Source organism: Oncorhynchus nerka, linkage group LG21 (assembly GCF_034236695.1).
Source record: "Oncorhynchus nerka isolate Pitt River linkage group LG21, Oner_Uvic_2.0, whole genome shotgun sequence".
In the NCBI taxonomy this organism is placed as follows: Eukaryota; Metazoa; Chordata; class Actinopteri; order Salmoniformes; family Salmonidae; genus Oncorhynchus; species Oncorhynchus nerka.
The window spans coordinates 22,489,116-22,516,639 of NC_088416.1; the positions used below are offsets into that span (position 1 = coordinate 22,489,116).

The 27,524-nt window shown below is 42.8% G+C and overlaps 1 long non-coding RNA gene across 2 annotated transcripts; it reads left to right on the forward strand.

Annotated features, from left to right (window-relative positions):
• Positions 1-324: 324 nt before the first annotated feature.
• Positions 325-26,317, forward strand: LOC115104094 (uncharacterized). 2 transcript variants are annotated; one of them, XR_003859693.2, is made up of 5 exons: positions 325-811; positions 6,787-6,913; positions 6,998-7,116; positions 7,214-7,287; positions 24,084-26,317. It is a non-coding gene; the product is annotated as an uncharacterized LOC115104094 (long non-coding RNA). The 2 variants fall into 2 exon arrangements; XR_003859694.2 differs by having other exon boundaries at positions 329-676.
• Positions 26,318-27,524: the final 1,207 nt, after the last annotated feature.

The following is a 27,524-nucleotide window of genomic DNA, read 5'->3' on the forward strand; positions in this document are numbered from 1 at the left end:
TTACTTATGTGACTGGTTTTGAATTGGTTAACCCCTTTTGAACGTTTGTTTCGTGTGAATGAGTGTTAGTGACCTGAGCTGCACCCCGGTAAACCCTCTACAGGATCATTATGGTCTTTCTCTTGCATTTCAAAGATGAAGGAACAAAAAAACGTGATTATCTTTTACCAGATCTAATGTGTTATATTCTACATTAATTTCAAACTTCAAAGTGTTTCTTTCAAATGGTATCAAAAATATGCATACCTTGTTTTAGGTCCTGAGCTACAGGCAGTTAGATTTGGTTATGTCATTTTAGGCGAAAAAAATGAATGAGGTGCCACTGCGCAAAGGCAGCCCTCAAAATTCAGTTCAGTGTTATGACTAGTTGCCGAAGTTTTAACGAACATGAAAGAGGTTTTGTAGCGTGAAATCCTGTGGAGGTGGTTGGGCAACACTGGGCTGTGACTGGCGCAGAGATGGCTGGAAACGTAGTGGGGTTAGAGGTTGAGGTTGACGAGATGGAGTATAGTGGTGGAGTCGTGAGAGTAAAGGTTAAGAAGAGGACGCCTGAGGAGCCGTTGTAGTTCTTGTCCGGGAGAGTAGTGATGAGGGATGTTCGGTTCGCAGTGTTGTACTGAGATAAGTGGAGTTCATGGTGTTGGTGAAATGTAAGGACGAGGATGGGGTCACATCGGTGAGTCCGATAACGATGATTAGGGATTTGGAGAGAAAAGTAGGAGAGGTTGAGCCTGCTAAAGTTGTTTGTGATGGAAGTTTGGTGGGTCGTATCAATACTAAACAGTATGAGAAGGAGCTCAAACTCAAGCAGGTATGTAAACGTGTGGTTTATAGTGGCATAACGGTGTTAAATATCCCCCCTGCCAGAATGACCCCCCCCTCCCCCCCTTTGCGTGACCGCGCACACACTCAATTCTTCGTTGCTGCGACTTGCTTGCTAGTTGAGATTTCTGCTCTTCACTCCGTTGTCAGTTTAGCCTACATTTCACACCGAGGTTAGGACAGTTTCAAAGTTCGATATTCGACGGATATTCGCGCTTTCAAACCACTTGAGCCACAGACTCAAAATAAGTGTCATGATGTTGGAAAAATTGCGCACAACATTGCACAGGTCTTATTGTCACGATTTAGACATTGATTTACTTTCCAAAGATAATAAACATGTGGAAATGTGAGCAGCGTTTTGTATTTCTAGTTGAATTAGTTAGGGAGCGTGAACAAAGTACAAACTTTTTACATTCAAATTTCAATAGCTCCTTGGTCATGTGACATACTTACTTCAAACAAGGTTCAGAATGTCCACTGACTACTCTTCTATATTGCACACCCTTTAGTTTGTCAATTTTCATCTCACAAGATTTTACATTAATTTTTCCAAATGTAGAATTTCATTAGCTCCTTGGTCATGTTGGGCGGGGCGGCAGGGTAGCCTAGTGGTTAGAGCGTTGGACTAGTCACCAGAAGGTTGCAAGTTCAAACCCCTGAGCTGACAAGTTACAAATCTGTCGTTCTGTCCCTGAACAGGCACTTAACCCACTGTTCCTAGGCCGTCATTGAAAATAAGAATTTGTTCTTAACTGACTTGCCTCGTTAAATAAAGGTAAAATAAAAATGTGACCTAGTGACTTCAAACAAGGTTCAGTGTGTCCACTACTGCACACCCTAGTTTGTCCATTTTCATCTCATGCTATTAGACTTAAATCTTTGCAAGGCCTTCATTTTACATGGGTGTTTAAAAAAAAAAACTTAAGTCAGCAAATGTTCCATCCTCGCAATAGCTATCTTTCACATGGACACTGAAAAGATCTGCAAATGGCTGTATGTGGAATGGATCAAGGACAGGAGAGGTGTTCGAACAGAGGTGCTTAAAGGAAGGCGCTCCGGTTGGCCTCAAGAAAAACAATGTTTCATATGCCCTTTTTAATCACAGTAATAGGCAGTGATTTGTCAGTCACAGTGATTTGTCAGTCACAGTGATTTGTCAGTGAGTTTGACAACGTGAAAGAATACCTTTCATAGCATCACTTTCATATACTGTACATTAAGACAAATCCTTCTACATTGATTATTAGAACGCAGTTTACATGATATTTGTGTGCATTCACAACAAGCCACCTGCAGACAACTTACAAAATGCAATATTACATTTGGGGATTTGTTTTTCTGATGAAAATAGTTATTTGATGGCATGGCCTACTATTTCTAACTGGGAAAATAAATTCCTACGTCTTTTGTGAGTAAAATCCTTTTTCCGATATTGATTTAGATACATTTTTGTGAAGAGGTATGAGGGTTGTGATCTGGGTCATTTAATAGTGAAATCATTTCACGGATCAATACGTTTCTATATTGCTTCCCCAGTATGATCCATTAGGCCAAGTGTTATTGGTTGATCCTGCTGGACAGAAAGAGAAGGCGGAATCGGAACACGCATTCAAATTCAGGTCTTAGTTATTCCATTGTACTGGATCTAATACATATTAGCATTTTACATACATTCATAAGTCTAATACTTTTTTATAACATACGGTGAAAAACTCTCTTGGCTGCTGGCTCTGTCACTTTCAGACATGCGCAGAGCAGACTTGAACCACAGGGGTTCTCTGTAAAGAGAGAGGAACCCAAAAGGCACAAACACACCCCCTTGACTTTCAATTGGCACCGTTGACCTGTATGTATTCTCTCCTGATTGACTCTGTGGTGCACAGTCTGGCAGTCTGACTAAAGTGCCAGAGGTATGAGGAGAGACATCCTCCTTTGTATTTATGGGAACAAATATTTCCTAACACTTTGGATCCTATTTTTTGGACAGTTAAAAGACACAAGGCATTAATGCAACAACAAAAAAGTATTACTAATTACTGTACATGAGTAACCTCAACCTTGTGGGTCTATGGGTGTTTGGGCCAATAAAGTGCCAACTCAATTCTACCACTGACTAGTCTCTCATGCCCCTATGAACAGGGACACAGGGCAATAGTTTTGAATCTAAACCAGGCATTTTTTAATGGAGTACACTAACCCATAATTGGGGCTCTTTTCTTGACACATAGTAGCAGTTTACCAGATAACAAGTCAATTGTATTTTACCACTCATATCCATTCTGGATTCTGAGTGGTAAAATCATAGCTGAAAAATCAGCCCCCCCCCAGCTGCGCCCTGGACACCATATGTGAATTAATTAATTATCTTCAGAGTTTTAATGTTAGGTGACCTAAACTGGGACATGCTTAACACCTCGGCCGTCCTACAATCTAAGATAGACGCCCTCAATCTCACCCAAATGATCATGGAACCTACCAGGTACAACCCCAAATCCGTAAACTCGGGCACCCTCATAGATATCATCCTGACCAACCTATCCTCTAAATACACCTCTGTTGTCTTCAACCAGGATCTCAGCGATCACTGCCTCATTGCCTGTGTCAGTAATGGGTCCACGGTCAAACAACCACCCTTCATCACAGTCAAACGCTCCCTAAAACACTTCAGCGAGCAGGCCTTTCTAATCGACCCGGCCCAGGTATCCTGGAAAGATATTGACCTCATTCCATCAGTAGAGGATGCCTGGTTATTCTTTGAAAGTGCTTTCCTCATCATCTTAAATAAGCATGCCCCATTCAAAAAATGTAGAACCAGGAACAGATATAGCTACGGCTAGCTTTTTCAAACAGAAATTTACATCCTGTAGCACAAACTCCAAAAAGTTCTGGTACAATGTAAAGTCCATGGAGAATAAGAGCATTTTTCTAAGGCTGGGCTTGGTTTTTACCTGGCTACCCCTACCCCGGTCAACAGCTCCGCACCCCCCCCCAGCAACTTGCCCAAAACTCCCCCCCATTTCTCCTTCACCCAAATCCAGATAGCTGATGTTCTGAAAGAGCTGCAAAATCTGGACCCCTACAAATCAGCTGGGCTAGACAATCTGGACCCTCTTTTTCTAAAAGTATCCACCGCAATTGTTGCAACCCCTATTACTAGCCTGTTCAACCTCTCTTTTGTATCGTCTGAGATCCCCAAAGATTGGAAAGCTGCTGCGGTCATCCCCCACTTCAAAGGCAGAACACTCTAGACCAAAACTTTTACAGACCCCTTTGCACAACAGTATCTCTACTTGCACATTCATCTTCTGCACATCTCACTTGTGTTTATTTGCGAAATTGTAATTATTTTGCCACTATGGCCTATTTATTGCCTTACCTCCCTAATCTTACTTAATTTGCACACACTATATAGACTTTTGTATTGTGTTATTGACTGTACATTTGTTTATTCCATGTGTAACTCTGTCTTGTTGTTTGTGTCACACTGCTTTGCTTTATCTTGGCCAGGTCGCAGTTGTAAATGAGAACTTGTTCTCAACTGGCTTACCTGGTTGAATAAAGGTGAAATACAAAATTTAAAAAATACTGTATGTGGTGTTGTGGTAATTTCCTGTATTACTAAACATTGAGAGAGCAAACCACACACAAGTCAGAGTTATATTATAAAGTCCATCTTTAATTATATATGAGCTTCACCATAGCTCTGTGACTCAGAGATCAATTCAGTGTCTATAAATGAATTCTCTGAGAGTGCTTACAAAACAATTATTAGTATAATTTATAGCCAAGACACACCCCTCTCAACTCACATGACGAATAACAGATCTTAGGAACATTACAAATGAAGACTTTTAATTGAGAGAGGAGTATCCCATAGCCAGACAGCATTAGCTATAAATTATTGTTAAGTTTGGTCTCTTTAGACGAGATTCCTATCTCGTTCTTGGTACCACTTAGGCCCAAAACATGACCTTATCCAATGGCATATATCAATTGTCAATTCTAGATACTCCCACTTCAAATACCTCCTGGACAAGCTCACAGAGACAGTGCGCCTCTTAGGTCATATACTAGGTCAAGATAAGGGCAACCTCAGAGGGGACATCAAATAGTTAGACACATTCCCATAAGATGACAAGCCTCCATTCTGTCCTCCTCCCCTCTCTGTGACTAAGCCCACATAAGCATACTTGTGAAAATTGATAAAATCTTATTTATCGATGTTACCCAACTGATTCTGCTACGACATTGGGAACGTCTTATGTCTGTCCTACATGTAGTGTTGGTACATGGAATATTCCTCAACTGCATATATCATAAATTGCTATTGCCAATAGAAGTATTATGTTCAACAACTGACATTTTCAGATATTATTTTGACAAACACACTTTGGTGCTTACAATTAATTCTCTATTGTCATAGATTTGCTGGGCAATGTCATCTGTGATCTTTGTGATATGACTTTCTTTAAGCACGTACTGATGAAACTGTCACTTCATATTTTTTTCTTGAAGTCTACAAATGCTTTAGTCGTGGCCAAAAGTTTTGAGAATGACACAAATATTAATTTCCACAAAGTTTGCTGCTTCAAGTGTCTTTAGATATTTTTGTCAGATGTTACTATGGAATACTGGAGTATAATTACAAGCATTTCATAAGTGTCAAAGGCTTTTTATTGACAATTACATGAAGTTGATGCAAAGAGTCAATATTTGCAGTGTTGACCCTTCTTTTTCAAGACCTCTGCAATCCGCCCTGGCATGCTGTCAATTAACTTCTGGGCCACATCCTGACTGATGGCAGCCCATTCTTGCATAATCAATGCTTGGAGTTTGTCAGAATTTGTGGGGTTTTGTTTGTCAACCAGCCTCTTGAGGATTGACCACAAATTCTCAATGGGATTAAGGTCTGGGGGGTTTCCTGGCCATGGACCCAAAATATCGATGTTTTGTTCCCCAAGCCACTTAGTTATCACTTTTGCCTCCTGGCAAGGTGCTCCATCATGTTGGAAAAGGCATTGTTCGTCACCAAACTGTTCCTGGATCGTTGGGAGAAGTTGCTCTCTGAGGATGTGTTGGTACCATTCTTTATTCATGGCTGTGTTCTTAGGCAAAATTGTGAGTGAGCCCACTCCCTTGGCTGAGAAGCAACCCCACACATGAATGGTCTCAGGATGCTTTACTGTTGGCATGACACAGGACTGATGCCCCAAACAATCGGAAAGGGGATTCATCAGAGAAAATGACAGTACCCCGGTCCTCAGCAGTTCAATCCCTGTACCTTTTGCAGAATATCAGTCTGTCCCTGATGTTTTTCCTGGAGAGAAGTGGCTTCTTTGCTGCCCTTCTTAACACCAGGCCATCCTCCAAAAGTCTTCGCCTCACTGTGCGTGCAGATGCACTCACACCCGCCTGCTGCCATTCCTGAGCAAGCTCTGTACTGGTCACCCGATCTCGCAGCTGAATCAACTTTAGGAGATGGTCCTCGCGCTTGCTGGACTTTCTTGGGCACCCTGAAGCCTTCTTCACAACAATTGAACTGCTCTCGAAGTTCTTGATGATCCAATAAATGGTTGATTTAGGTGCAGTGGAAATGTGTTTTTGGGATTCAGTATATTTGCATCTGATCACTCTTCATAACATTCTGAGGTATATGCAAATTGCCATCATACAAACTGAGGCAGCAGACTTCGTGAAAATTAATATTTGTGTCATTCTCAACTTTTGGCCACGACTGTTCATTTATTCACTCTGTGATAGAGTTGGATCCTATATTCTACTTTTATTGTCCTGTAAATGGTTCAGTGCCTATACTTTAGGCTGTGTGTAGAATGGGGCATAAAGGAAATTACCTCTACTAATAAATGAATACTAGATTATAGTGATAAGGAAAACAGCAAACAATTTGGCTTGTGTATTAATTTGCCTATAACTAATCATAATTATTTTTACCTAAAAAAGAGAATAGTTCAAAATGAGAAGATCCTGCCATGGAAAAGACGACTGGGCGGACATAAAGTGTAAAGGAGGGGAAATAACTCCCACCATGCAGCAGGACACCTTCAGCTGTGGGGTCTTTGTAATGCAGGTTTGATAGTTATATTTTCAATAATGAATGGTTAGCTGTTATGTGACAATTAGGTAAAAAACTCTATTTTTTTTGTTGGTGTAGATGGCCAAGGAAGTTGCACAGAACTTCTCCAACATCCCCTCCCAAACTGATATGGAACCTTCAAAAACACATGGAGAAACTGCGAAAAGAAATGGCTGAGGATATACTAAAAATGTCTGGTATGTAATGACATTTAATTAAAAGTAAATGTAAATTCTTTATTTTTATGTAGTTGTGTGGGACAGCCATATGTTCAGTTCATGCCTATGATTTCAGAGTTCAACAAAGCCAACAACTGCTTCATGTGTGCCACTGATGAAGAACCTGGATGTGGCCCAAAGACTGACTGGGTTAGTAACTTTATTTAACATGTTTATAATCATTTGACAACAGTGACGTTGGACATCCCTGCGTTGGACAATTGATAGTATGACTCTCGTACTTTGCCCTTTTCCTTTCTGTTTGATATTAACGACGAAAGGAGATATTTCTGTCTCTCTTAAATGCACTGTTAAATACTGTGGGAAAATTAAAAAACAGGGAAAATAAGTACTTAGAGCTACCAATTATTGTAGATAAATATTAAAGAAAAGGGTAAACACAACACTGGACTGAACCCCCTAATTGTCAAACTAATAATAATGTACAACAGTATAGAAGATACATGATTAGAGGTTATGCAATATGGGTGTATATCCACTGCATGCTTCTTAGGTGTGTAATTGACATGACCAAGGAGCTATTGCAAATTTAAAACTATGAAAAATGTACATTACACCGTGTGATTTTACACTACACAAACAAGAATGTGCAATATAGAAGGGTTGTCAGGGGACATTAGGTCACATGACCAAGGAGCTATTGAAATTCTACATTTTGAAAAAATTGTGTAAAACCCATGTGAGATTTTAAAAAAATGGACAAACTAAAGGGTGTGCAATGTGTGTCTATGCCATTGGGTTAGCTACAACCAGTTTTGAAAGTGTTAGGAGTAATTGTTAAAGACCTATTGACATTTGAAAAATGTGATTTGCTGTTGGTGGACTTTTTTTTTATGGCGGTTTGATCAAGGGGGAGATGCTAGTAATGTCTGCAGTGTTCGGCTTGGCTATTTGTTTCGTGTGTATAAATATGTCTATAAATACATCCCTTTGACAGAATTCGTCGTCTTTCCCATGTGTTATTCGACTAGTAGTTGTTCTGAAGTGTTTATTGCTTGCCTACATTTTACTCCCTCCTCTGTTTAATATAACACACATACATAAAATAATAATTTTGGTTGCCTATCCTGATGTGAAGTTTGTTCTATAGAAAGTATTTGACTCTAGCCACAAAATTAAGGAAATTAGAAGGGGGGGGGGGGGGTTCGGCAAGGCCATTTTCTTGCCTGCCGAAATTCAGTAGGTCATGGATTGAGGAGATGGGTGAACAGAAGCTGTCTCAGGTTGATCTCAATTCAGATATAGAAACAGTGAATGATGGAGGAATAGGAGGGGCTGCAAGGCTGGTGATTCCTATCACAAGCAGTAGTAAGGAGGATCATTGGGACAGCTAAGAGGGAGTGTTGGCGCTGGTTCTGTGGAAACATAGGCAGAACCACTCCTGTGGGAGAGGTATGGTGGATGATTAAGAGGATGAGTGGGGTCAGATGAGATTGGGATCTCCCTGTGCTGAAAAGTGGGGAGATTGTTGCAGTGAGACATGGAGAAGGCAGAGATGTTAGCCCAGGCATTATTGAAGGTGCACAGCTCAAATAATCTGACAGAGGGCCAGCGTGGAAGAGAGAGGGTCAGAGGAGAACATCTGGGCTCACTGGATCAGAGAGAGGTGGTGGGGGATGCATTGAATCCACCTTTTACATTGGCTGAGATTAAGAGAGCATTAGCTAAAGCTGGGGTAGAGACTCCTGGGAAGGATGAAATGTTACATGATGACTTGTCTCAGTGACTGCAATGAGGAAAGTATCGGGCCTTTACAATAAGGTGTGGCAGGAAGAGAAACTGCCTGGAAGTGGGAAGCAGGCTGTAGTGGTGCTGATACGGAATCCAGGGAAAGACCCTACTAGTCCTTCAAACTATAGGCCGATAGCGTTGACATCATACGTATGTAAACTTCTGGAAAGGATGATAACAGAAAGGCTGACTTACTTTCTGGAGAATGGAGGACTAATGTCACCAGATTAAAATGGGTTCAGAAAAGGCAGGGGAACAATGGATCCTGTACTGTGCCTTGAGTCAATCATATGGAAGCCACAGGCCAATGATAAGGAGGTGGTGATAGCCATTTCCTTTAATGTAGAGAAGGCCTATGATATGATGTGAAAGGAAGGCCTACTTATCAAGCTGGATATCATGGGGGTTGGAGGAAGGGTTTTTAACTGGATGAAGGATTTTCTTTTTGGGCGATCAATACAAGTGATGGTAGGGATCTCTGTCAGAAAGATATTAGGGAAGTGAATTTAGTCCTTTGTTGTTCTCCATTACGATTGATGATATATTCTCCCAGGTGAGACCGGATATTTTGAGGTCATTGTTTGCAGATGCCGGGGAACTGTGGAAGAGAGTGAGAAATATTACCCATACAGCCAGGAGAGTTCAAGAAGCAATCAGTTAAGTTTAGCAGTGGTCCCTCAGGTAGGGCTTCAAGTTTTCAGTTGAGAAAACACTTTTTTTCTAGAAGGAAGGTTGGGGAGGAAATATGCTTGAAGTTGCATGGAAGGAATCAGGAGAGGGTGGTAGTGTTTAAGTTCCTGGGGGTCTCGTTTGACACTCGACTGACATAGGCAGTGCATATTAACAGAGTAGTTGTCAAAGGAAAGAAAATATTGAATGTCAGGAATGGAGTGGGGGGCAGATAGAATAGCTTTGAAAATGCTATATATAGTGCTGTTAAGTTCATCAATGGAAGTGTAGCATATCGATCAGCAGTTCAGACATCTTTAAAAAAGCTTGGGCCTCCCGAGTGGTGCAAATCAAATTTATTTATATAGCCCTTCGTACATCAGCTGATATCACAAAGTGCTGTACAGAAACCCAGCCTAAAACCCCAAACAGCAAGCAATGCAGGTGTCGAAGCAAGTTGGCTAGGAAAAACTCCCTAGAAAGGCCAAAACCTAGGAAGAAACCTAGAGAGGAACCAGGCTAAGAGGGGTGGCCAGTCCTCTTCTGGCTGTGCCGGGTGGAGATTTTAACAGAACATGGCCAAGATGTTCAAATGTTCATAAATGACCAGCATGGTCAAATAATAGGTCTGGGACAGGTAGCACATCCGGTGAACGGGTCAGGATTCCATAGCCACAGGCAGAACAGTTGAAACTGGAGCAGCAGCACGGCCAGGTGGACTGGGGACAGCAAGGAGTCATCATGCCAGGTAGTCCTGAGGCATGGTCCTAGGGCTCAGGTCCTCTGAGAGAAAGAAAGAGAGAATTAGAGAGAGCATGCTTAAATTCACACAGGACACTTGATAAGACAGAAGAAGTACTACCGATATAACAAACTGACCCTAGCCTCCCGACACATAAACTACTGCAGCATAAATACTGGAGGCTCAGACAGGAAGGGTGAGGAGACACTGTGGCCCCATCCGATGATACCCCCGGACAGGGCCAAACAGGAAGGATATAACCCCACCCACTTTGCCAAAGCACAGCCCCCACACCACTAGAGGGATATCTTCAACCACCAACTTACCATCCTGAGACAAGGCCAAGTATAGCACACAAAGATCTCCGCCAATGCACAACCCAAGGGGGGGGGGGTGCCAACCCAGACATGAAGATCAAATCAGTGACTCAACCCACTCAAGCGACGCACCCCTCCTAGGGACGGCATGAAAGAGCACCAGTAAGCTAGTAAGCTTCCAGCCTCACGAGCACCATCACTTTCTCTCCCACGGTGAACTCACGGGGTGTCGCGGACTTATCGTAGGCCCGGCCTTGGATCCTTTGCGCCTTCTCCATATGCTCCTTTACTAGGATGTATTCGTGTCCTCTGGCGGATTTTGGGAGGGGTCCCATGAGGTCCATAGCTATGTGTTCAAAGGGGTCTTTTAAAAAATATATATATTTTACCTTTATTTAACCAGGCAAGTCAGTTAAGAACAAATTCTTATTTTCAATGACGGCCTAGGAACAGTGGGTTAACTGCCTGTTCAGGGGCAGAAAGACAGATTTGTACCTTATCAGCTAGGGCGTTTGAACTTGCAACCTTCCGGTTACTAGTCCAATGCTCTAACCACTAGGCTACCCTGCCGCCCCGGTCTCTATGATGAGGAGAGGAATCAAAGGGTTACGTAGGTGTGGCCGTGGAGCTGTACGCTGACATTGATCACACGTTCTACAATACCTGGCCTCATCCTGGGTGACACGGGGCCAATAGAATCTCTGCATGATTCTGTTGATAGTCTTGTCCCGTACCAGGTGTCCTCCTAGGACATGGTAATGGGCTAACTGTAAGACTGTATCCCTGTATGGTCTAGGCACCATTAATAATTCCTGGTTTTCCCCCTTTCATTGCACGATCCAATATAAAAGACCCTGCCTGATTGCATAGTAAGGAAGATCCGTCGACGTTCCTCCCGTCGATCACCTTCACCTTCCTCATGGCCTCCCTTAGGTCTGGGTCTCTATGCTGCGAGGTGCCGAACTGTCCCTTTAATTCCTGGGGCAGGTCGACCTCGGTAGAGGGGTGTGGAGGTCACCCGCCAGGGGTGACCGAGGAGAATCCCTTCCAGGTTCCCTCCTCAGATGGGGCTTCAAATATATCCCTTAGCGCCTGGTTGCTCCTTCCTTCCTGCGTCGTGTATAACCCTTCATCGGTGGTTTCCTGGAATAGCTGTCGCAAACGTTGGGTCGCTATTTCGACCTCTGCTTCAGAGGAGGAGGACGAGGCTACGTCTCCTTGTAGGACTACTACCTCGGGATTGGATTTTCTTTTCCTGTCCCCCTTCTTCCTGTGCATAACCATAACGTAATCTGCCAAAGCTCTTTATATAGGGGACAGTCTCTCCCGATCAATAATGGCACCTTCAGCTGGGGTACAGCTGTACACCTTCCTTTCGGAGTGAGAATAGACAGATTCACAGTGGGGTAATAGTGGGTGTTTCCATAGATACAGGACACGGCTACTTTGTCTGGTAGCAGTGTTGCGGAGGTCACCATCCGCTCCTCTACTAACGTAACCATGCTTCCCGAGTCGAGAATGGCTACCACATCTTGTCCTTCTATTCGAACCGGAATCTCTGGGGCTGAGGCTATTTTTGCAGTGTTGATCCTGCCCTCTCAAACCAGGATGTGTGGGGATGGGCAGCGATGACTCCATGACCATGGACTCGTCCTTGCTAGGACATTGTGGGGCATAATGGTTTGGAGACTGACATTTATAACACCGACCCTGCTGTGTGAGGGATGACTTCTCCCACCTCCGGAGGGGGTTTGGACGAGGTAAGATGTCGTGAGCAGCCGCTCTTGGCTTAACTCTAGGTTCTTCTCGCCAACTCAGCTGTTGCAGGAGTTCTATGGTTGTCTGCTGTGCCGTGATCAACTGTTGTAGTAGGACGTTGTCCATCGTTCTTGAATGGTTCCACTGTGTCTACTGGAATAATTTTGATTTACTCACTTATTCTAGTGTCACTCGTTCACCTAATGCCCACATTCTCCACCAATGTGAGTGGACCAAGTAATTTGGTGTCACTCTAAAGCGGAAAGGTGGAATAAACGAGTCAGGAGTAGGTTCTCTTGATTGAACACAGTTCTCTATTAAGAGATTTCTGACAATACAAACACTCCAACACAATCAATGAGAATCTCCCAAGGAACAACATACATATTCTTCTTTAGATGAAACAGGAACACAAGATGATTATCTTTAAACTATAATAATAATCACAGATTTGTCACCGTCTTAATGGCTCTTCTTCGATAGCTCCCCTCTCCATTCCACAGAGATAGTTTGCCTTCACTTTCTCTGCTGGTTCCATCCTATCTCTTATAGGGGAAAGAGAATATGTCATTAGTATCGTCAGCTGTGCTTATTTGCCTCTGGTTACCTTGTCTCACATGCCTTGTTGGGCTACTATCCATGAGCCCAGCCTGCCCTCTGGTGGTCCAATTCATAGGTGAATTGAAATGGAAAAAATAACTTATTTTTTAAAAATAATGTATTCACCCCCTTTTCTATGATGCCCCTAAATAAAATCTGGTCCTTACCTTCAGAAGCCACATAATTAGTTAAATCAAGTCCACCTATGTGCAATCTAAGTGTCACATGATCTGTCATATGATCTCAGTATGTATACACCTGTTCTGAAAGGCCCCAGAGTCTGCAACACCACACACATGTCAAGGACAAAGTTGTGGAGAAGTACAGATCAGGGTTGGGTTATAAAAAAATATTTGAAACTTTGAACATCCCACAGAGTACCATTGAATCCATTATTAAAAAATGGAAGGAATGTGGCACCACAACAAACCTGCCAAGAGAGGGCCGCCCACCAAAACTCACTGACCAGGCAAGAAGGGCATTAATCAGAGGCGACAAAGAGACCAACAATAACCCTGAAGGAAATGCAAAGCTCCACAGTGGATATTGGAGTATCTGTCCATAGGACCACTTTATGCTGTGCACTCCACAGAGCTGTGCTTTACGGAAGAGTGGCCAGAAAAAAGCCATTGCTTATTAAAGAAAGAAAATAATCAAACACTTTTGGTGTTCACCATAATGTATGTGGGAGACTCCCCAAACATATGGAAGAAGGTACTCTGGTTAGATAACACTAAAATTGAGCTTTTTGACCATCAAGGAAAACGCTATGTGTGGCGCAAACCCAACAACTCTCATCACCCTGGCAGCATCATGCTGTGGGGATGTTTTTCATCGGCAGGGACTCAGAATTGAAGGAATGATGGATTGCGCTAAATACAGTGAAATTCTTGAGGGAAACATGTTACAGTCTTCCAGAGATTTGAGACTGGAATGGAGGTTCACCTTCCAGCAGGACAATGACCCTAAGCATACCGCTAAAGCAACACTTGAGTGGTTTAAGGGGAAACATTTAAATGTCTTGGCATGGCCTAGTCAAAGCCCAGACCTTAATCCAATTGAGAATCTGTGGTATGACTTAAAGATTGCTATACACCAGCGGAACCCATCCAACTTGAAGGAGCTGGAGCAGTTTTTTTGTTGAAGAATGGGCAAAAATCCCAGTGCCTAGATGTGCCATAGCAGTTCAGACGTCTTTTGTCCTCGTCTTGTCGTGTCCCGTATATATATATATTTACAACTTTTTTCACATACATTTTGTTTTTTCCATCAACTCATCTTCAAAACCCTCTCCTGCAACCCGCCTCACCAATTTATATTTATGAAAAAGTATTATTTACCTCAAATCTGTAATCCTCCAAGAAGCTAGCCAGAAACTCCAAGAAGCTAGCCAGAAACTCCAAGAAGCTAGCCAGAAACTAGCCAGAAGCTAATCCAGAAGCTAGTTCAGAAGCTAGTTCAGAAGCTAGTTAGCTTCTTTACTGGCAAATCGTTAGTATTCAGCTAACCACGGTTTGTGGTCATCAGCTATCCTTTAGCTCGAAAATCTATCGCCAGTTTTGTACGGCGCAGCGCGGCTCGGAACGGAACATACCGGACCAATTTTTCTCTCCATGTCCCTGGATTTCAACCGCTAACTCTGGACATTCATACCCGGATCTCACAGCTAGCTAGCTGCTATCCGTGTGACTATCTGCTTTCGTCGATTCCGGAGCAAACATCAATTATTCCGGAGCTAGCCAGCTCCGTCAATACCTCCTGAGTTCCATCAATCACTCCTGGGCTGGAGTCACCTATCCGGACCCTTTTTACTGCCTACGCGGAGCCCCACCGGGCCTTCACAACTGGACTGCCGACGTTATCTACCCGAAGGAGTTATCCGGCTGGCTCCTCCGTCGCGACGTTACCTGAACGCCCATCTGCGGCCTGCTAACCGTTAGCTGTCTTATCGGCTGCTATCTGAATAGAAAATCGGACAATTTATTTATATTATTATTATTATTATGTTTTCTTCTTGGGCCTCTATAACTATAACTATTGTTTTTATTTTTGTTGTTGTTGTGTGATTCGGATTAATCCCCTCTACCACACTGAACCCCACTAATCTACTGACGGAACGCAAGAGGTGGCTAATAACAGACCTCCATCCTATGCTAGCTTGCTACCGATGGCCGGGCTAGCTGTCTAAATCGCCGTGACCCCCAACCAACCTCTCCACTCACCGGACCCTTTTGATCACTCGACTAAGCATGCCTCTCCTTAATGTCAATATGCCTTGTCCATTGCTGTTCTGGTTAGTATTTATTGGCTTATTTCACTGTAGAGCCTCTAGTCCTGCTCACTATACCTTATCCAACCTATTAGTTCCACCACCCACACATGCAATGACATCTCCTGGTTTCAATGATGTTTCTAAAGACAATATCTCTCTTCATCACTCAATACCTAGGTTTACCTCCACTGTATTCACATCCTACCATACCTTTGTCTGTACATTATACCTTGATGCTATTTTATCGCCCCCAGAAACCTCCTTTTACTCTCTGTTCCAGACGTTCTAGACGACCAATTCTTATTGCTTTTAGCCACACCCTTATTCTACTCCTCCTATGTTCCTCTGGCGATGTAGAGGTGAATCCAGGCCCTGCAGTGCCTAGCTCCACTCCTATTCCCCAGGCGCTCTCTTTTGACGGCTTCTGTAACCGTAATAGCCTTGGTTTCATGCATGTTAACATTAGAAGCCTCCTCCCTAAGTTTGTTCTATTCACTGCTTTAGCACACTCTGCCAACCTGGATGTTCTAGCTGTGTCTGAATCCTGGCTTAGGAAGACCACCAAAAATTCTGAAATTTTAATTCCAAACTACAACATTTTCAGAGAAGATAGAACTGCCAAAGGGGGCGGTGTTGCAATCTACTGCAAAGATAGCCTGCAGAGTTCTGTCCTACTATCCAGGTCTGTACCCAAACCATTTGAACTTCTACTTTTAAAAATCCACTTCTCTAAAAACAAGTCTCTCACCGTTGCCGCCTGCTATAGACCACCCTCTGCCCCCAGCTGTGCTCTGGACACCATATGTGAACTGATTGCCCCCCATCTATCTTCAGAGCTCGTGCTGCTAGGCAACCTAAACTGGAACATGCTTAACACCCCAGCCATCCTACAATCTAAACTTGATGCCCTCAATCTCACACAAATGATCAATGAACCTACCAGGTACCTCCCCAAAGCCTTAAACACGGGCACCCTCATAGATATCATCCTAACCAACTTCCCCTCTAAATACACCTCTGCTGTCTTCAACCAAGATCTCAGCGATCAATGCCTCATTGCCTGCATCCGTAATGGGTCAGCGGTCAAACGACCTCCACTCATCACTGTAAAACGCTCCTTGAAACACTTCAGCGAGCAGGCCTTTCTAATCGACCTGGCCGGGGTATCCTGGAAGGATATTGATCTCATCCCGTCAGTAGAGGATGCCTGGATATTCTTTAAAAATGCCTTCCTAACCATCTTAAATAAACATGCCCCATTCAAGAAATTTAGAACCAGGAACAGATATAGCCCTTGGTTCTCCCCAGACCTGACTGCCCTTAACCAACACAAAAACATCCTATGGCTTTCTGCATTAGCATCGAACAGCCCCCGTGATATGCAGCTGTTCAGGGAAGCTAGAAACCATTATACACAGGCAGTTAGAAAAGCCAAGGCTAGCTTTTTCAAGCAGAAATTTGCTTCCTGCAACACTAACTCAAAAAAGTTCTGGGACACTGTAAAGTCCATGGAGAATAAGAACACCTCCTCCCAGCTGCCCACTGCACTGAAGATAGGAAACACTGTCACCACTGATAAATCCACCATAATTGAGAATTTCAATAAGCATTTTTCTACGGCTGGCCATGCTTTCCACCTGGATACTCCTACCCCGGTCAACAGCACTGCACCCCCAACAGCAACTCGCCCAAGCCTTCCCCATTTCTCCTTCTCCCAAATCCGTTCAGCTGATGTTCTGAAAGAGCTGCAATATCTGGACCCCTACAAATCAGCCGGGCTAGACAATCTGGACCCTTTCTTTCTAAAATTATCTGCCGAAATTGTTGCCACCCCTATTACTAGCCTGTTCAACCTCTCTTTCGTGTCGTCTGAGATTCCCAAAGATTGGAAAGCAGCTGCGGTCATCCCCCTCTTCAAAGGGGGGGACACTCTTGACCCAAACTGCTACAGACCTATATCTATCCTACCATGCCTTTCTAAGGTCTTCAAAAGCCAAGTCAACAAACAGATTACCGACCATTTCGAATCTCACCATACCTTCTCTGCTATGCAATCTGGTTTCAGAGCTGGTCATGGGTGCACCTCAGCCACGCTCAAGGTCCTAAACGATATCTTAACCGCCATCGATAAGAAACATTACTGTGCAGCTGTATTCATTGATCTGGCCAAGGCTTTCGACTCTGTCAATCACCACATCCTCATCGGCAGACTCGACAGCCTTGATTTCTCAAATGATTGAGAATGACCAACTACTTCTCTGATAGAGTTCAGTGTGTCAAATCGCAGGGTCTGCTGTCCGGACCTCTGGCAGTCTCTATGGGGGTGCCACAGGGTTCAATTCTTGGACTGACTCTCTTCTCTGTATACATCAATGAGGTTGCTCTTGCTGCTGGTGAGTCTCTGATCCACCTCTACGCAGACGACACCATTCTGTATACTTCTGGCCCTTCTTTGGACACTTTGTTAACAACCCTCCAGGCAAGCTTCAATGCCATACAACTCTCCTTCCGTGGCCTCCAATTGCTCTTAAATACAAGTAAAACTAAATGCATGCTCTTCAACCGATCGCTACCTGCACCTACCCGCCTGTCCAACATCACTACTCTGGACGGCTCTGACTTAGAATACGTGGACAACTACAAATACTTAGGTGTCTGGTTAGACTGTAAACTCTCCTTCCAGACCCATATCAAACATCTCCAATCCAAAGTTAAATCTAGAATTGGCTTCCTATTTCGCAACAAAGCATCCTTCACTCATGCTGCCAAACATACCCTTGTAAAACTGACCATCCTACCAATCCTCGACTTTGGCGATGTCATTTACAAAATAGCCTCCAATACCCTACTCAACAAATTGGATGCAGTCTATCACAGTGCCATCCGTTTTGTCACCAAAGCCCCATATACTACCCACCATTGCGACCTGTACGCTCTCGTTGGCTGGCCCTCGCTTCATACTCGTCGCCAAACCCACTGGCTCCATGTCATCTACAAGACCCTGCTAGGTAAAGTCCCCCCTTATCTCAGCTCGCTGGTCACCATAGCATCTCCCACCTGTAGCACACGCTCCAGCAGGTATATCTCTCTAGTCACCCCCAAAACCAATTATTTCTTTGGCCGCCTCTCCTTCCAGTTCTCTGCTGCCAATGACTGGAACGAACTACAAAAATCTCTGAAACTGGAAACATTTATCTCCCTCACTAGCTTTAAGCACCAACTGTCAGAGCAGCTCACAGATTACTGCACCTGTACATAGCCCACCTATAATTTAGCCCAAACAACTACCTCTTTCCCTACTGTATTTAATTAATTAATTTTGCTCCTTTGCACCCCATTATTTTTATTTCTACTTTGCACATTCTTCCACTGCAAATCTACCATTCCAGTGTTTTACTTGCTATATTGTATTTACTTTGCCACCATGGCCTTTTTTGCCTTTACCTCCCTTCTCACCTCATTTGCTCACATCGTATATAGACTTGTTTATACTGTATTATTGACTGTATGTTTGTTTTACTCCATGTGTAACTCTGTGTCGTTGTATCTGTCGAACTGCTTTGCTTTATCTTGGCCAGGTCGCAATTGTAAATGAGAACTTGTTCTCAACTTGCCTACCTGGTTAAATAAAGGTGAAATAAATAAAATAAAAAATAGAGACATATACCCCAAGAGACATGCAGCTGGAATTGCTGCAAAAGGTGGATCTACAAAGTACTGACTTGGGGGGGAACAGTTATGCACGCTCAAGTTTTCCGTTTTTTTGTCTTATTTCTTGTTTGTTTCACAAAAAAATATATTTTTCATCTGCAAAGTGGTAGCCATGTTGTATAAATAAAATGATACAACCCCGTCCCCCAAAAATATATTTTAATCCCAGGTTGTAAGGCAACAAAATAGGAAAAATGTCAAGAGGGGTGAATACTTTCGCAAGCCACTGTAGTTCAGTTGGCAGGGCTGGTCGAAGTGAGACAAAAGCAAGTGCAATACTGTATTTTCCAAAACATTCCATGTGCGTTGACACAACAGTCAATGAGATGCAGTCAGGCACCAAGTCATGCTTAGCAAAGCAATCTATGGCCACTTTGAATATCATCCCACTAATGTAGAGCCAGGGCATTTGTGCTGCACATACTGTCATACAACACGTTTGTGGGAAGCCAATTCCTAACCATGAAGCATTAAAGGATGTGGTTTCCACTTGTACATTTTGATTAGACATTTTAAGTTACTATTGCGCCCCATTGGTTAAGGACACAACACATCTATTTACTGACATTGATGTGTGTACTGGATTTACCACCAAACCTATAGATGCAGTGGTATAACAGAGTGAATATACATTTGATCTGGTTTATATTCAACTACAACACGCGAAAGACATATTAAACATCATAGTGAGGTGTTTGATGATATTGAAAGAGTTGAGACTAGCTTCCAGAGGAAAATCTTCTCAGAGCCAGGTTCTTTATTACATGGGCAATTTTGATGAAAACCGATGGCCTTGACATGGTCACCAACTACTCCAGCTGAGTCAAATGTGAACTAGTACGGGAATAGCGAATTGAAAGATGAACCTGTGACTCTGATCTTGCAAGCACTGCAAAGATTGTAGATTGCTGTCTTCATTTCCTGCCACACATTTGACACATTCGATCGTATTCATGCTCAACCTTATGTAACCCTAAACAAAGCAATTCTCATGAAGGATGTACTCCATGTTGCCCTTTCACCCAGCAGTATTCATTTCTCTGAACTCCACCAGTGTTCTGTGAGGAGTTCATAGCTTTAAGGACGTTCACATGGTTTTTGTTGTATTTGAAGAGCATGACAAGAGCTGTACTAACTATGCCTTCTTATAGCATAAGCTGGTACAATCCTTATTTAAATGTGGATATTTTTTTGTTATGATTACTGTGGATACATGAACATTTAATACATATTTCATAATGTAATCAAATAAGCGTTTGTTTATTCATTCAATATTTTATTATTGAAAAGGTATTTGATGAGCAATGTATTACAGTACACGCAAGTGTGTTTTACCCACAAAACACAGGTGGGGAAAGGCTACCTAAGTATGGTTCTCAATCAGAGACAACGATTGACAGCTGCCTGATTGGGAACCATACCAGGCCACACACATAGAAGAACAAAACCTAGAACAAGACATAGAATGCAAAACATAGAATGCCCACCCCAACCCACGCCCTGACCAAACCAAAATAGAGACATAAAAAAGGAACTAAGGTCAGGACGTGACACACATTGTAGTTTACACATGGAATATATTTTTCCTTTGGAAACATTATTAATAACATAGTGCTGATTATTAACAGAAAATAACAGAAAATAGTGCTAATTATTACAGTGATACACACATTTTACCCATGCTCCCCTGCTTTATGGAGTAAGGTATAACGCATGTAACCTCAAATACTTGGGACACTGCAACCCGGCCTTGAGATTTTCCATAAGCCACCCATTTTGTTATATTTTTTATTATCACGTAAATAGGTTTTCGACTTCTGTCCAAGTCTAAAAGTTAAGTGCTCTGTTGGGGTGCAACAAGAACATTTTTTGAGAGCAAATACCAACACTCGCAGAGAGAGGATGTGACCCTATGGTCTGGGCTATATGGTCATTCCAAAAATAATATTCAGAGGAGGGTGCTCAACCGACAGTCAACTCCCCTAACAAATCACAAGTTGGTTTAGGCTGGGCTCAAAATAGAAGCGGCAGTGAGGGAGGAGTGCCCTTCTCAAATAGTACAGTAATCTGCGTTGCCAGGTCATATTGTCAACAAGGCAGCATGGTGCATCGTTCAGAAATACACGCCCTTTCCATTTACAATGGAATATATATATTTCATTTTTCCTCTCAACCAGCCTCACATCTCATTGTGTCACTCCTGCCCTCCAACCCTTCCACCGATTGAAAACTTAAGTGCTAAGTGTTTAATGGTTTTAGCAGTTAGAAAAGTGAGGGCAACAGATGAGGGAAGTGACATTCAGTAAACACAATAGTGTGGAGTCAGTTGTTGCTTTGAGGATTACTGGATAATCAATACAGCAGAACCCATTTAAGTTCCCCCATGGTTTTAACTTAGCATTTGAACTTGTACTTGTCTTGGATATGTTTGATCTCAACACTCCCTTTACACGATTGTTTTTACTGAAAGCCACTTTCCTCATCTGTTTACCTCACTTTTCTAACTTCTAAAAGGATTGAACACTCAGCACTTATCCTCACTTTCTACCACTCACTTCTGATTGAATGCCAGTGCTCAAACTTGAGGACAAGGCCCTCCGGTCTACCCTCCCTTGTCTCTCCTTCAGCAAAGGCCCACTGGATATTGCGACTGTTCCCTTCTGTCAGTCGGTCACCTCCAACTAACCTGCTTGTCACTCCATCAGGCCCTCTCACAACATACAGCCAAGATAAATGTTAACTACTGTAACCCTACACTCAACATTTACAACAAAGTACAGTATTACAGTATTAGTACAGTATTCTAAACTCACTCGCTCTGTATGCGCTGTAGAACGTCCACCAAGTCTCCAGGTTTAGTATTGTCTTTGAGTAAAGTCCAAGGGGATACTATGGAGAGAGTGAGAGAGAGAGAGATAATGTATGCAGCGGAATTACATTCGGTATGAGTCGTCAGGCAACAAATGCATCCGGAGGGGAGTGTCTCTCTCTAATTTCTACCTGTGTTAATCGGTGTGTGTTTTTCTCACTACTGTGTCCAACCCCTGTACTCACGAGGACAGACATGGCATTCAGACTGCTACAGTAAGTCTGCTCCCATCCCAGAAAGGCATGTCTCAGCCATTTCTCAGTAACAGAGTGACAATTATGAGCTGGCGCACGCCCCCAAAAAGTTAGCAGTGGTGCTGACTAACGGCGAGTAAATTGTAGCCTATAAAAATAAACCAACAGAGTTTTGCCATGAACCTGAAGAAGGCACGTTGATGTCGAAACGTTGGTGGTTTACCCAATAAATTACCGGGAGCAAAACATTAGAACGTCTTTCTAATATTGAGTTGCACCCCCCCCCCCCCCCCCCCTTTTGCCCTCAGAACAGCCTCAATTCGTTGGGGCATGGAGTTTACAAGGTGTCGAAAGCATTCCAAAGGAATGCTGGCCCATGTCGGCTACAATGTTTCCCACAGTTGTGACAAATTGGCTGGATGTCTTTTGGGTGGTGGGCAATTCTTGATACACACAGGAAACTGAAAAACCCAGCAGCGTCGCAGTTCTTGACACAAACCGGTGCGCCTGGCACCTACTACCATACCCCTTTCAAAGGCACGTAAATGTTTTGTCTTGCCCATTCACTCTCTGAATGGCACACACATACACAATCCATGTCTCAATTGAAATAAGGAAATGAAAAACCCCATTGGAAAGAAACTGCTGCCAAAAAGGCAATCTGATAGATTATTTTGGACTGAAAGAAGGCTGTAGAAATATTGCTGTTTGAGGCAGGGAAAACACCTATTGCCATATGAGAGGAGAGGAGAGGAGCTGCTCTGCTTAGTTATTCCTCCTCTTAACAGTCTCCTGCTATTCAATGTGTGACTCATTACTGATAGTGCCTATTTAGATTAGTGTGATGGGGACTGTGAGTTCTTTCTTAGTGTGTGCAGTGTGTTTGGGGAAATTGAGTTGTGTGTCAAATCAAATTTTATTGGTCACATACATATGGTTAGCAGGTGTTATTGCGAGTGTAGCGAAATGCTTGTGCTTCTAGTTCCAACAGTGCAGCAATATCTAAAATGTAATCTAACAATTCCACCTCAACTACCTAATACACACACATCTAAGTAAAGGAATGGAGTAAGAATATATACATATAAATATATGGATGAGCAATGACCGAGCGGCATCGGCAAGATGCAATAGATGGTATAAAATACAGTACGTACATGAGATGAGTACTACAAAATATGTACACGTTATTAAAGTGACTAGTGATCTATTTATTAAAGTGGCCAATGATTTCAAGAAACTTCTGTAATGTGTAATGTTTACTGTTAATTTTTATTGTTTATTATCCACCTCACTTACTTTGGCAATGTTAACACATGTTTCCCATGCCAATAAAGCCCCTTGGAGAGAGGGAGAGAGTTCAACACTATCATGTGAGAGACATTGTGGTCATAGTAGAGTGCATCAATTACGCTAGTGACAAAGTGAAGTGAACCTGTGTCTCATGGACCTTACAGTCAGTCTGTGTACTTGTGTGCCTGTGTGTGAGTAGTATATTTATTATCTGATTGTGTGAGTTGCTGTGTGACACAGAGAGCAGTAATATCTCAGACAGGCTCCAGGGCGCCAGGCCCCACAATAACCACCCATGGAATGCACCGGGGTCAGCTGTTGCTGTTCCACATGACCCCAGTGCTGTCCCCCTTGGTCACTGTGGTCCACTGCACCTCCCTGAGAGCTTACCCACACGCCACACTCAATGACCTGCTGTCACGTTCTGTCCATCGTTCGTATGTGTTTTCCTTGTTTTAGTGTTGGTCAGGACGTGAGCTGGGTGGGCATTCTATGTTGTGTGTCTGGTTTGTCTATTTCTATGTTTGGCCTGATATGGTTCTCAATCAGAGGCAGGTGTTAGTCATTGTCTCTGATTGGGAACCATATTTAGGTAGCCTGTTTTGTGTTGGGGTTTGTGGGTGATTGTTCCTGTCTCTGTGTTTGCACCAGATAGGACTGTTTAGGTTTTCACTTTTCTTGTTTTGTATAGTCTGTTCATGTATAGTCGTCTTTATTAAAAACATGAATAACCACCACGCTGCATTTTGGTCCGCTTCTCTTTCACCAGAAGAAAACCCTTACACCTGCACTCCAGGGTGAAGTTTCCCGAAGGTACAGATCTACGATCAGCCCCCCCACAAACTCTAACCTTAACTATTATTTGGGGAAATACAAAGCTGACCCTAGATCAGCGTGTAGGGGCAACTTCATTCGACTCCATGAGGCACAGGATGAATCTACTATCTGAGAGCCAAGGCTTTCACTTCATCAAGGGGCAGGTGGGAACTGCAAAGCAGAAATATCCTCGACTGAACACATCATTAGTGAAATGCTCTGTACATGATTAGTTATTAACTTCATTATGCCCTCTGTTAATAGCTGCTGTTCAATGAACTCTCGGGTTCGACATCTCTGACGACTCTGCATTCATAAATCATATTAATGATCTTTAGTTCCGCTAGTCAAAATTGATTAAATCGTTTTTTTCTCATCAATTTACACACAATACCCTATAATGACAAAGCAAAAACAGGTTTTTAGACATTTTTGTAAATGTATAAACAAAAAATATATGGAAATGTCACATTTACATAAGTATTCAGAACCTTTATTCAGTACTTTGTTGAAGCACCTTTTGCAGCAATTACAGCTCCGAGTCTTCTTGGGTACGACGCTACAAGCTTGGCACACCTGTATTTGGGGAGTTTCTCCCATTCTTCTCTGCAGATCCTCTCAAGCTCCGTCAGTTTGGATGGGCAGCGTGGCTGACAGCTATTTTCATTTATCTCGAGAGATGTTCTATCGGGTTCAAGTCCGGGCTCTGGCTGGGCCACTCAAGGACATTCACAGACTTGTCCCAAAGCCACTCCTGTGTTGTCTTGGCTGTGTGCTTAGGGTCAGTGTCCTGTTGGAAGGTGAACCTTCGCCCCAGTCTGAGGTCCTGAGCACTCTGGAGCAGGTTTTCATCAAGGATCTCTTTGTATTTTGCTCCATTCATCTTTCTCTCGACCCTGACTAGTCTCCCAGTCCCTGCCACTAAAAACCATCCCCACAGCATGATGCTGCCAACACCATGCTTCGCCGTAGGGATTGGGCCAGGTTTCCTCCAGACGTGACGCTTGGCATTCAGGCCAAAGAGTTCAATCTTTGTTTCATCAGATCAGAGAATCTTGTTTCTCATGGCCTGAGACATTTTTATGCCTTTTGGCAAACTCCAAGCAGGCTGTCTTGTGCCTTTTACTGAGGAGTGGCTTCCGTCTGGCCAGTCTACAATAAAGGCCTGATTGGGGGAGTGCTGCAAAGATGGTTGTCCTTCTGGATGGTTCTCCCATCTGTCAGAGTGACCATCGGGTTCTTGGTCACATCCCTGACCAAGGCCCTTCTCCCCTGATTGCTCAGTTTGGCTGGGCGGCCAGCTCTAGGAAGAGTCTTGGTGGTTCCAAACCTCTTCCATGTAAGAATGGGGGAGGTCACTGTTCTTGGGGACCTTAAAATGCTGCAGGCATTTTTTGGTACCCTTCCCCAGATCTGTGCCCTGACACAATCCTGTCTCGGACCTCTATAGACAATTCCTTCGACCACATGGCTTGGTTTTTGCTCTCACATGCACCGTCAACTGTGGGACCTTACGTAGACAGGTGTGTGCCTTTCCAAATCATGTCCAATCAATTTAATTTCCACATGTGGACTCCAATCAAGTTGTAGAAACATTTCAAGGATGATCAATGGAAACAGGATGCACCTGAGCTCAATTTCGAGTCTCATAGCAAAGGGTCTAAATACTTCCGTAAATAATGTATGTATGATGCATTTCTGTTTCTAAAACCTTTTTTCACTTTGTCATTATGGGGTATTGTGTGTAGATTTATGAGGAGAACAATTTATTTAATCCATTTTAGAGTAAGGCTGCAACGTAACAAAATGTGGAAAAAGTCCAGGGATCTAAACACGTTCCGATTGCACTGTATATACTGTATTCTAATCAAGGCCTATCCTATTGAACTATTGCTGTACATATACTATTCTATCCTACGTGTTCTACAGATATACTACATGTTCTATCCATATACTGTCCATAACGTCTGTACATCCCATCAAATGCATATATATTTATACTCTGGACTCTGACATTGCTCATCCTAATATTTCTATATTTCTTAATTCCATTATTTTACTTTTAAGATTTGTGTGTATTGTTAGATATTACAGCGCTGTTGGAGCTCGGAACATAAGCATTTCGTTGTACCTACAATAACATCTGCTAATATGTGTATGCTGCCAATAAAATTTGATTTAATTTGATTTGCCGGGGGACAATTGGTCCTTTTGTTGCCGTCTGTCTGTCCTGTATCCGGAAGCTGCCCAGCCATGCCGTGTGATGGGAAAGGCAGGAAGTATGGGAAAGGCAGGAAGTAACTGCCCCTCCCCTCCATCCCACCGCCACAGGCTAAGCTCCTTTTCAGGCTCCCTGTGTGGAACAGCTGGGCTATGTCAGCCTGGAAACATACACTGCAACACTTAACCAACACCTAGACAAACAAGACCAGCAGCACTTATGTACGCCTACACAAATACACAGGCACAAAACACACTCACTTAAATACACAGAAAACCATTCATGATGAACTTAGAACTCTCAAACAGACCTTTATCCATACACAAGTCTACTGTAGTAGGTCAACAGTAAACACATCATTTCTCAAGAGTGTTCTGGACTGATTCCTCTGTTGAATAATAGATCCATCACGTTAAAGTATACTCAATTTAATTAGATTGATAATTCCTTTATTGTTCAGTCCGGCGGGGGAGGCGGGGGAGAGGAGAGAAGGTTGTTGCCAGAGAGAGATACTTTAATACAGTTTTTAACCATCACTTTGGCACTAATTTCAGAACCTTGTGGTCATTTTTCAAAACTCTTGGCACAAAACTCAAAACGGTCATCACTTGTTCAAAACATTGCATTGTGCATTCATATCTTTAAAGAAACATTGCACTTGCAGAATCATTGGTTCAAATAACTTATTTATCATGAAATGCCATAGGAACATTCATTTAGATCACCCACACACAAGATACCGATCGTTTCACTGTGTCAATCATTAAATAATGTAGTACAAAATATGTGATAGATGTTTCATTATGGTACTACACGTAAATACATCACTGTAAAAGGACTAGTAGAGAGAATACTACAGACACAGTGGAATCATTGAACAAAATATGACATTTATTGATGAAATACAATAAAATCACAAGATAGGTTTCTTTGAATCAAAGCAAAAATAATTAGCTACAAAAAAAGAAAAAACAGTTAAAGGTCAACTGCAGTGTTCCTCACCTGGCTTACTGTAAAACATCACTGCAGTGTTCCTCACCTGGCTTACTGTAAAACATCACTGCAGTGTTCCTCACCTGGCTTACTGTAAAACATCACTGCCATGTTCCTCACCTGGCTTACTGTAAAACATCACTGCAGTGTTCCTCACCTGGCTTACTGTAAAACATCACT